General features: G+C 42.6%; 1 long non-coding RNA gene and 1 other non-coding gene across 2 annotated transcripts in view; one reads left to right on the plus strand and one right to left on the minus strand.

Annotated features, from left to right (window-relative positions):
• Positions 1–10000, minus strand: part of LOC126987860 (uncharacterized) — a 39327-nt gene that overhangs the window by 4450 nt on the left and 24877 nt on the right. Inside the window, exon 2 of the long non-coding RNA XR_007741247.1 lies at positions 4794–4875. This is a non-coding gene — a long non-coding RNA (uncharacterized LOC126987860). The remainder of the gene's footprint in view (positions 1–4793; positions 4876–10000) is intronic.
• On the plus strand, positions 3929–3999 carry Trnag-gcc (transfer RNA glycine (anticodon GCC)). The gene has a single exon. It is a non-coding gene; the product is annotated as a tRNA-Gly (tRNA).

A 10000-nucleotide genomic window follows, 5' to 3' on the forward strand; every position in this document is an offset into this window, starting at 1 on the left:
TACCATACCATACCTTACCTTACCTTACCTCCTTACCCAGCCCACTTCACCCGTTACCTTTCACACCTTTTCGCCTACACGCTCACTTTCACACCTGCCATACCTGCTACCTGGCCTTACCTTTCCATGCAGTATTCACACCTGTCTCACCCACTCTCTTGCCCTCCCTCTCCCTTCCCCCCTACCACCACCACCACAGCCCACGCATTGCCCTGTCCATGTCTTAGCACACCTTCGTGACCTAACATATCCCTCGGCACCTGCTCTCACATATTCCTTTGTCCATTTTCTCATTCCCCTTATTAACTGAGGTATGTTCGCGTCCCCACATATTCCCTGACATTCATCTTGAGGTTCTTTAGATACACACATATATACGTAGCCACACACACACACACACACACACACACACACACACACACACACACACACACACACACACACACACACACACACATTTATATAACTGGTTTTCACACATTCTTGGTTTTTCCACACGAACAAAAAAAAATCATACTCACACAGACAGACAGACAGACTTGCAAGCAGACAGGTAGGAATGCAGACAGGCAGGAAGAGAGGAGAATAATAAAAGAATCAAGATAGAGGAGAGAGAAGCAAGAATGAGATAAAAAAAGAAAGAAGACAAAGTACAATAGACAAGCGCACACACACGCACGCACGCACATACACACACCGTCATCACCACCACCACCACCACCACCATCTTGTTTTTTTTTTTTCTTTTTTGCTTCTTCCTCGCGACTTTCGTTCACGGCAGAGTTGCTTCGTCGCATCCAAAGTTTAGCGTGTGTCTTATTTTTCATTTTCTTTTCCTCGTCTTATATTTTCCGCTCCCGTCACACTCGTTTTCCTTTCTTTACTTCACTGTTTTCTTTATTTTCACTACGTTACTCAATATAGTTTACTTTTATGACCGCCTGTTTATTTTCCTCTTTTTACTAACTTTTTTTCAGGAGCAATTCAAGATAAGTGGATCGATTTCTATATATTTATTTCTATTATTTTAATGTAGTTTTTCTGTGTTTCATAAAGAATAGTATATAAGAGAGAAACTGTGATTGAGGTGAGGACAAAAGGAAGGGGTGAAAAGAAGGAGGTGAGGGGAAAAAGGGGAAAGGGAAGGAGGAAAAGAGGAAAGAGAAGAGAAAAAGGGGGAAAGGGAAGGAGGAAAAGAGGAAAGAGAAGAGAAAAAGGGGGAAAGGGAAGGAGGAAAAGAGGAGAGAGAGGGGAAAAAGGGGAAAGGGAAGGAGGAAAAGAGGAGAGAGAGGGGAAAAAGGGGAAAGAGAAGGAGGAAAAGAGGAAAGAGAGGAGAAAACGGGGAAAGGGAAGGAGGAAAAGAGGAGAGAGAGGAGAAAACGGGGAAAGGGAAGGAGGAAAAGAGGAAAGAGAAGAGAAAAAGGGGGAAAGAGAAGGAGGAAAAGAGGAGAGAGAGGTGAAAAAGGTGAAAGGGAAGGAGGAAAAAGAGAGGAGAAAAGGGAAAGGAAGGAGGAAAAGAGAGAGAGGGGAAAAGGGAAAGGAAGGAGGAAAGAGGAGAGAGAGGGGAAAAGGGAAAAGGAAGGAGGAAAGAGAGGAAAAAGGGGAGAGAGGGGAAAAAGGGAAAGGGAAGGAGGAAAAGAGGAAAGAGAGGGGAAAAGGGGAAAGAGGAAAAGAGGAAAGAGGGGAAAGGGGGAAAGGGAAGGAGGAAAAGAGGATAGAGAGAAAGGAAAAGGAGGAAAAGAGAGAGAGAGGAGGAAAAGGAAAGAGGAAAGAGAGGAGAAAACGGGGAAAAGGAAGGAGGAAAAGAGGAAAGAGATGAGAAAAAGGGGAAAGGGAAGGAGGAAAAGAGGAGAGAGAGGAGAAAACGGGGAAAGGGAAGGAGGAAAAGAGGAAAGAGAGGAGAAAACGGGGAAAAGGAAGGAGGAAAAGAGGAGAGAGAGGAGAAAAAGGGGAAAAGGAAGGAGGAAAAGAGGAAAGAGAGGAGAAAAAGGGGAAAAGGAAGGAGGAAAAGAGGAGAGAGGTGAAAACGGGTAAAGGGAAGGAGGAAAAGAGGAAAGAGAGGAGAAAACGGGGAAAAGGAGGGAGGAAAAGAGGAAAGAGAGGAGAAAAAGGGGAAAAGGAAGGAGGAAAAGAGGAGAGAGAGGGGAAAACGGGAAAAGGGAAGGAGGAAAAGAGGAAAGAGAGGAGAAAACGGGGAAAAGGAGGGAGGAAAAGAGGAAAGAGAGGAGAAAAAGGGGAAAAGGAAGGAGGAAAAGAGGAGAGAGAGGGGAAAACGGGAAAAGGGAAGGAGGAAAAGAGGAAAGAGAGGGGAGAAAAGGTAGCAGATAGAGGGAAGAAAGAGAGAAGTGAGGGGAAACGAGTGAGGGGGAAGAGGAAAAAAGAGGAAGAAAAGAGGAAAAAGCGGGGAAAAAAGGTAGGAGGTAGAGGAAAGAAAGAGAGGAGTTAGGGGAAACGAGTGAGGGGGAAGACGAATAAAGAGGAAAAAGAGGGGGAAAAAGGTAGGAGGTAGAGGAAAAAAGAGGGAAATGAGGGGAAACGAGTGAGGGGGAAGAGGAAAAAAGAGGAAAAAGAGGGGGAAAAAGGTAGGAGATAGAGGAAAAAAAGAGGGAAATGAGGGGAAACAAGTGAGGGGGAAGAGGAAAAAGAGGAAAGTGAGGGGAACTGGCAAGAGGGAGGAGAAAAAAAGAGGAAAGTGAAAGGAAAAAAATATGAAAGGAAAGGGAAAAAGGAATGAAGCGGAAGATGAAAAAATACACACACATACACATTATATTCCCACCAGTAACACACACACACACACACACACACACAAAGGCCGGCTTCAGTAATGAGGGCCATAAGGGTGTGTTTGTTACTTCCTTCCCCTCAAGTGTGAACCTTAAGGAAAGACACGCCCCGCCTTCCCCTCTCTCCCCTCATCCTTCCCCTTCCCTTCCTTCCCCTTCCTTTTCCTTCCTTTCCCTTCTTTCCTTTCCTTCCTTACTTCCTTCTTTCCTTTCCTTCCTTCTTTTCCTTTCCTTCCTTCCTTCCTTCCTACTTTACTTCCTTTCCTTTCCTTCCTTCCTTTCCTTTCCTTCCTTCCTTTCCCTTTCTTTCCCTTCCTTTCCCTTTCCTTCCCTTCATTTCCCTTTCCTCCCTTCCCCTTATTCTACTTTCCCTTTCCTTCCCTTCCTTTCCCTTTCCTTCCCTTCCTTTCCCTTTCCTTCCCTTCCTTTCCCTTTCCTTTCCTTCCTTTCCCTTTCCTTTCCCTTTCCTTCCCTTCCTTCCCCTCTTTTATCCTTATACTTCCCCTTCCCTTCCTTCCCCTTCCTTTTCCTCCCTTTCCCTTCCATATTTTCATTTATTCTTCCCCTCATATTATTCCCTTTCCTTCCCTTCCTTTCCCTTTCCTCCCTTTCCCCTTTCCTTCCTTCCTTTCCTTCCCTTTCCTTTCCTTTCTTTCCTTTCCTTCCTTTCCTTTCTCCCTTTCCTTCCTTCCTTCCCCTTCCTTTTCCTTCCTTTCCCTTCTTCCTTCCTTTCTTCCTTTCCTTCCCCTTTCCTTCCTTCTGTCCTTTTCCTTTCCTACCTTCCTTTTCTGCCCTTCTGTTCTTCTTCTTCCCTTTCCTTCTTCCTTTTCTCCTTCCTTTTCCATCTCTCCACCCTTTCTTTCCTCCATGCTTTCTCTCCCTTCCAACCTCCCTCCTCTCTTTCTTCTCCCCTTCGTCTCCTTGTCTCAGCTCACCCTTCATTCTCCCTGATCTTTAGAGCTCTTTCCCTCTCCCTCCCCCTTCCCCCTCTCACCTGTCTCTCCACCCTTCTGGTTTCCTTCATCTTTACTGCTCTCTCTCTCTCTCTCTCTCTCTCTCTCTCTCTCTCTCTCTCGACTGTGTGTGTGTGTGTGTGTGTGTGTGTGTGTGTTTATTTTGGGAGTAAAGGTGCCTTATCACAAGCATCGGTGGTTCAGTGGTAGAATTCTCGCCTGCCACGCGGGAGGCCCGGGTTCGATTCCCGGCCGATGCACAATAAGTTTTTTTTTTTTTTCAGCAGTGGGCAGGTAACTTATTTTACTCTCTCTCTCACACACACACACACACACACACTTGCTCCTTCTCTTCATCCCCCTTTCCTGCCTTTCTCTTCTTCCCCTTTCCCCTTTCTCTCTACTTCCCTTCTCTTCCTCATCCTCCCTTCCCTTCCTCTCCATTTTCCTTCCATTTCTTCCCTTCTACCTATGCTCGCCCCACTCCACTCCACACTCCACCAGACTCGTCATAATCATCAGCCACTCCTCCATTCACACAACCTCTCGCATCATCCACCCACGCGGCATTCAAACCACATCAACTAGCTATCTACTATCCCCTCCACTAATTCTTTTTACCTTATCTACTCCATTCCACCCCTCCACTTCTTCCCTCCCCACCTCCACCCCCTACTATTGTTTACCATCATTACCACCACCACCACCACCACCATTACAGTAAGAGAAAAGTACAGTAAAATTGGAGTCGATTTTTCATAACTGTGTGTGTGTGAATGCGTGCGTGTGTGTGTGTGTGTGTGTGTGTGTGTGTGTGTGTGTGTGTGTGTGTGTGTGTGTGTGTGTGTGTGTGTGTGTGTGTGTGTGTGTGTGTGTGTGTGTGTGTGTGTGAATGATTCTGCACTCTTAACTGATGGCTTTATAATACGAATAAATGAATGATTATTACATTATCCCACATTTGACATTTGCATAATTGATAAAATACGATAATTGGGGCTAAAAGTGCTGCGTACGATACCAGCGAATAGTCACAAGCCACTCCGAAACTTACCGGGAGGGAGACGCTGAATCCACGCCTGCTTGTTATCGTTCACAGCGTTCGCATGACTTGTAGAAACGGAAGCAGACCAGACCTGTAAAAATAAAATAAAAAAAGAGATACATAAAGCAAAAAAATAAAAGTTACGGAGATGGAGGAAGACGGAATCAACGAAAGGAAAAATGGAAAATGAACAAAGAAATAAAGAAGAAAAGTGAATAAAAAAGAAAGAACCATAAAAGAACAAGGGTAAGGAGAGGAGAAGAACAAGATATGATAAAGAAATACAAAATCAACATATAAAGAAAACCAGAAAGAAAAACAGTAAGGAAAAGACTGGGAAATAAACAAAAGATAAAAGATAATGAGACTAAGCATTTAATATATTTGTCGGACTCGCTGTCACCGCCATACTTTGCTGAAACTAAAGCAACCCAGAACTGTAAAAGAGAAAGAGAGAGAGAGAGAGAGAGAGAGAGAGAGAGAGAGAGAGAGAGAGAGAGAGAGAGAGAGAGAGAGAGAGAGAGAGAGAGAGAGAGAGATAACCTGTAACACGCAAGAAAAATAAATGAGAGAAACTGTGACCTGTAAGATTAAAACAAAACAAAACTGGAACCTGGAACCCATAGAATAAAAATCGGTTGTTGAACGTCATAAAAATAAAAAAAAACAAAAGAGGATAAAAATACACGAAACCAAATAAAAGGAAGAAAAAAACATACAATACACCTCTTATGAGACAGTTTCTTTACACAGTCCAGCCCCAAAGAGTGTACTTGTGTGTGTATGTGCGTGTGTGTGAGAGCGAGTATGCGTGCTTAACCAACCTCCTTGAGTTATAACCATTATCTTCAAGGAAACACACGTGACAACTTAGCAGGAATCCCTTCAACACCTGGAAAATGACACACCTGGCGCTGCACACCTTACCTTTAATAAACTTCAAAGACACGAGGATGACAGGTGGGCCAATCAGGTGAGCCTTGTAATTAGCGAGGCCAGGTAGGGTAAAAGGTGGGGGAGAGTGATTACTTCTGATGGTAAGGGATTAAACTAAGGTCAGGTAGAGAGGGAAACATCACTCCCCAATGGAAATCTTGTTACCTTGCTACTACGAGGAGACAGAACAGGTGTTGATGTGTGGTCAAGTGAGTTATGTAGCAACGACGGTTAGGTTGATGACGGATAGATAGATATATAGATAGGCAGATAGATAAAGAGACTGTGTATGTGAGAGCGAGCGTGCACACTATCTGGTTCTTGTCATTAGAGTTTGCATGCTAAAAAGAGGGAGTAAATGAGGTAGGAAAAACAGGGGGAGGTTGAGGAAGAGGAAGAGGAGGAGGAATAGGAGGAGGAGGAAGAGGAGAAGGAGAAGGAAATTACCAAGAAGAGTAACACAAAGAGACAGTGTGTGTGTGTGTGTGTGTGTGTGTGTGTGTGTGTGTGTGTGTGTGTGTGTGTGTGTGTACGTGACTGTGTGTGTGTTCTGACATGCTTCTCTCGTAACGCTTGCTTAAGAAGATAAAACTCACAGATAGCAACAAGACCCATTAAGTCGGCCGTTGAGGCGCCTACTAAATCTCTGACAAACATAATTAAGTAAACCTTCTCGCGTGTCGCATTTCACTAAAACAGCAATGCATCCTGATATCCCCAAGGCCGGGAGACAGCGAGAGTGACGCCGAAACTTTACTCCTGTGCTAGATACTATTCGTGTTGACGTTATCATAATTGTTGTTATTACTGCAAAATACGTCAACAACAACAACATTAACTACAAGAATTATCACTGTTACTACTTCATTTACTGCACCAACTACTACAACTACTACTACTACTACTACTACTACTACTACTACTACTACTAATGCACTACTATAACAATAACACAAACCACAACGAAAATAATAGCAACAACAGATACTACAACCACTACCACCACCACTACTACCACCACCACCACCACCACCACACCACTCCTCTAATTATCCCGGCAAAATAAAGCGCTTGGTGAATTTAATTATTTGCTTCCCTTGAGCTCGGGGAAGCGAGTATAATTGTAGGCGCCAATTAATGAAGCAAAATTAACCTTCACGGCGGCCAGGGAAGCAATTGTGTGTGTGTGTGTGTGTGTGTGTGTGTGTCTTTAAATTTCAAATACACACACACACACACACACACACACACACACACACACACACACACTATCCTATGTTTGTAATCGATGGAGGGAAGGCGGAAGCAGAATACAAAGTCGAGGATGAGAAGGTAATGAAGGGAACGGGGGAGTCGTCATGGAGTACACGCCTGCTTGAAACAAAAACGCAAAGAAGCAAAAAGGTTAAGATGAGTCAGTAGCATTAGTCATGAGGAAGAAGGGAATGAGCCGGAGCATAAAAAAAGTGTAAGATCGGAAAAAGAAAATGAAAAATATGGAAGTAAAAAAACAGAGAAGAAAAAATAGGAAATGGAAAAAAATTGAAATGATAAAACTGGGAACCGAGAAAAGAGGAAAAGGGAAAAAATAGGGAAGTTAACGATGAGTGAAAAAGAATTGAGGGAAAGGAAAATAAAAAAGTAGGAACAAAACTTATAAAAAGATGCATAAGAACAGCAAGAGGAAGAGGAGGAGAAACAGGAGGAAGAGGAGGAGGAAACGGGACAAAAATACTGATAAAAAAAGACGTTCATTAGGGAAAAAAATAATAATTGGAAGGAACAAGAAGTATAATTAAAGAAGAAACAAAACGAACAGACAACAAACAAAGATAAAATAACAAGAAAGAAAAACAAGTAAAAATTTGAAAGGTGTCGCATTAGGAGGAGAAAGAGGAAGACCCAAGAGAACGAGAGAGAGGAAGAGGAACAATATACTACGAACGAGGAAAAGCAAACAAGAACAAGAGGAAGAAAGTTGGTAAAGTAAAACATCAGGAAGAGTAAGAGAAAGACATACAAGAGGAAGAGAAGCAATACAACACGAACAGGAGGGAGAATAAGAGTAAAGAAGAGTCAGAAAAAGAAATTCGAGAGGAAAGGCACAGAGAACAAGGCTGTTATCTTGGAAATGTGTGTGTAGTCAGAGATGAATGAAGGAGAATGAAGAAGAAAATGTGAGAAAGAAGAAAAATAAAGAAAACAAGAAAGTGATGGTACATAAAAGGAACAAAAAATAATGCGTAAAGACGGATGAGAAATTAAATGAAAACGAGAGAAAACACGGATGGAAGATGGTAAATTATACAAAAAAAATATTAGAAGGAAAGAAGGAAGGATAAGAAATGAGAAGAAAACAAGGAAGGATGATGTATGAAACGAAAATGAAAAGAAGAAAAGAAGGGAGGAGGAGGAATGAGAAAAATACGAAAAAATATGTAAGGATGAAGATACATAGACAAAGAAAAAGAAGGATAAAAGGGGAATGAGAAAAGAAAAGAAAATATCAAAAAATACAAAAGGGTAATAATAAACAAAGGAGAAGAGGGAAAATGAAAAATACTAAGGTGAAAATATAGACGAACGGAATTCACACACACACACACAAAAAAAAAAAAGCTGAATGCTCTCACGTAACTATCGACCAATTGATACCTTTCACACACACACACACACGACTATCAATCATGGTACAAAAAAAAAAAACCTTATTCAGAACCTCAACTCTTTGCGTGTGTGTGTGTGTGTGTGTGTGTGTGTGTGTGTGTGTGTGTGTACGTCTGGCTCCGTTAACATTCCGCTCTCTCTCTCTCTCTCTCTCTCTCTCTCTCTCTCCTTCCCTTATAAGTCCTTCACTCACTAACTTCGCCTTCACATCTTCACTTTTTATTCCTTCCTTGCTAAGTCTCTTACATAAACCTTCCTCCTACTCCTTCCTCTAATCCCTCCTCCTCCTCCACCTCCTTCTCATCCTCCTCCTCTATTCACCTCGTCTTCTTCCTCCTCCTGATCCTCTTTTCTTCTCGTTTTCATTCTCCTTTTTCCTCATTTTTGTCTCGACTTTCCCAACTTCCATCAATTCGACCAAATCAATCTTTCCTTACACGCTAAGCTCTCGGTCGGGTTACGGAGGAGGAAAGGAAGGCAGAGGATACGAGGAAGAATGGAAGAAAATAATTACAGTAAGAAGAAAAGGAAAAGTAGTAAGAAAGTGATGAAAGAAAAAAGGAAGGAAGAGAATGAAGTGAAGGAGGAAAGAAAGAGAAAGTAGAGGAGGAAGAAAGGAAAGGAAGGAAGGATGGAAGGAAGAAAGGAAAGGAAGAGAAGAAAGAGAAGGAAGAAAGGAAGAGAAGGTAGAGAAAGAAGAAAGAAAAGGAAGATAAGGTAGAGAAGGAAAAAAGGAAAGGAAGAAAGGAGGGAAGGAAGGGAAGGAAGGAAGAGAAAAAGAGAAGCAGAGGTGGAAAAGGAAAGGAGAAGTATGGAAACAGGATAAAGAAGGAGAAGAAAAAGACAAAAGTAACGAGAAAGAGAAAAACAAGGAAAGAAATGGAAGAAAAATGAAACAGAAGTGAAGAAAATAATCCCCCCAAAAATTGTTAAACTGATATGAAAACGGTCCAACAAGACGATTTTGGACAGGGGAGGGGAGGCGTGCATCTAGCGAGGAGGGAGGGAGGGGTCTCTACTGGAGTGGGGGCTGTCTGGCTTAAGGGGGCTGTCTGGAGATGGGGGAGGAGGGCGTGAGTCTGGCGGGGGGCGGCGGATAAAGGACGTAAGGGTTTGTTTTGACGAGGCTAATCCTTCCAAGCTGCCAGGCGCTGACTCCAATCCTTGCATGACTGTTTGGGGGAGTTTTTTCTTTGTTTTTCGTTTCTCTCTCTCTCTCTCTCTCTCTCTCTCTCTCTCTCTCTCTCTCTCTCTCTCTCTCTCTCTCTCTCTCTCTCTCTCTCTCTCTCTTAGTGTGATATTTGTTTGTTTGCTCGGAGTCGTTACTTACTGCCTTGTTTTTGATTGGTGTTCGTGAGAGTCCTAATTTAGTGCTTTGCTTTTTCTATTATCATTCTTATTCTGAGTCTCATTTGTATTTCTTTTTGTTTTATATGATTTTTTTTTCTTCTTCGTCATCTTCTTTGCCTTCTTCTTCGCTCTCCTCCTCCTCCTCCTTTTCTTCTTTTTCTCATTTTTGCTTTTTTCCTTTTTCTTCTCCATCTTCTAATTCTTCTCTTCTTCCTCTTCTTCTTCTCCTCCTCATCCTTCTTTTTCTCTTCTTCTTCTTCTTT

This window comes from Eriocheir sinensis, chromosome 67, assembly GCF_024679095.1.
Source record: "Eriocheir sinensis breed Jianghai 21 chromosome 67, ASM2467909v1, whole genome shotgun sequence".
Lineage (NCBI taxonomy): Eukaryota > Metazoa > Arthropoda > Malacostraca > Decapoda > Varunidae > Eriocheir > Eriocheir sinensis.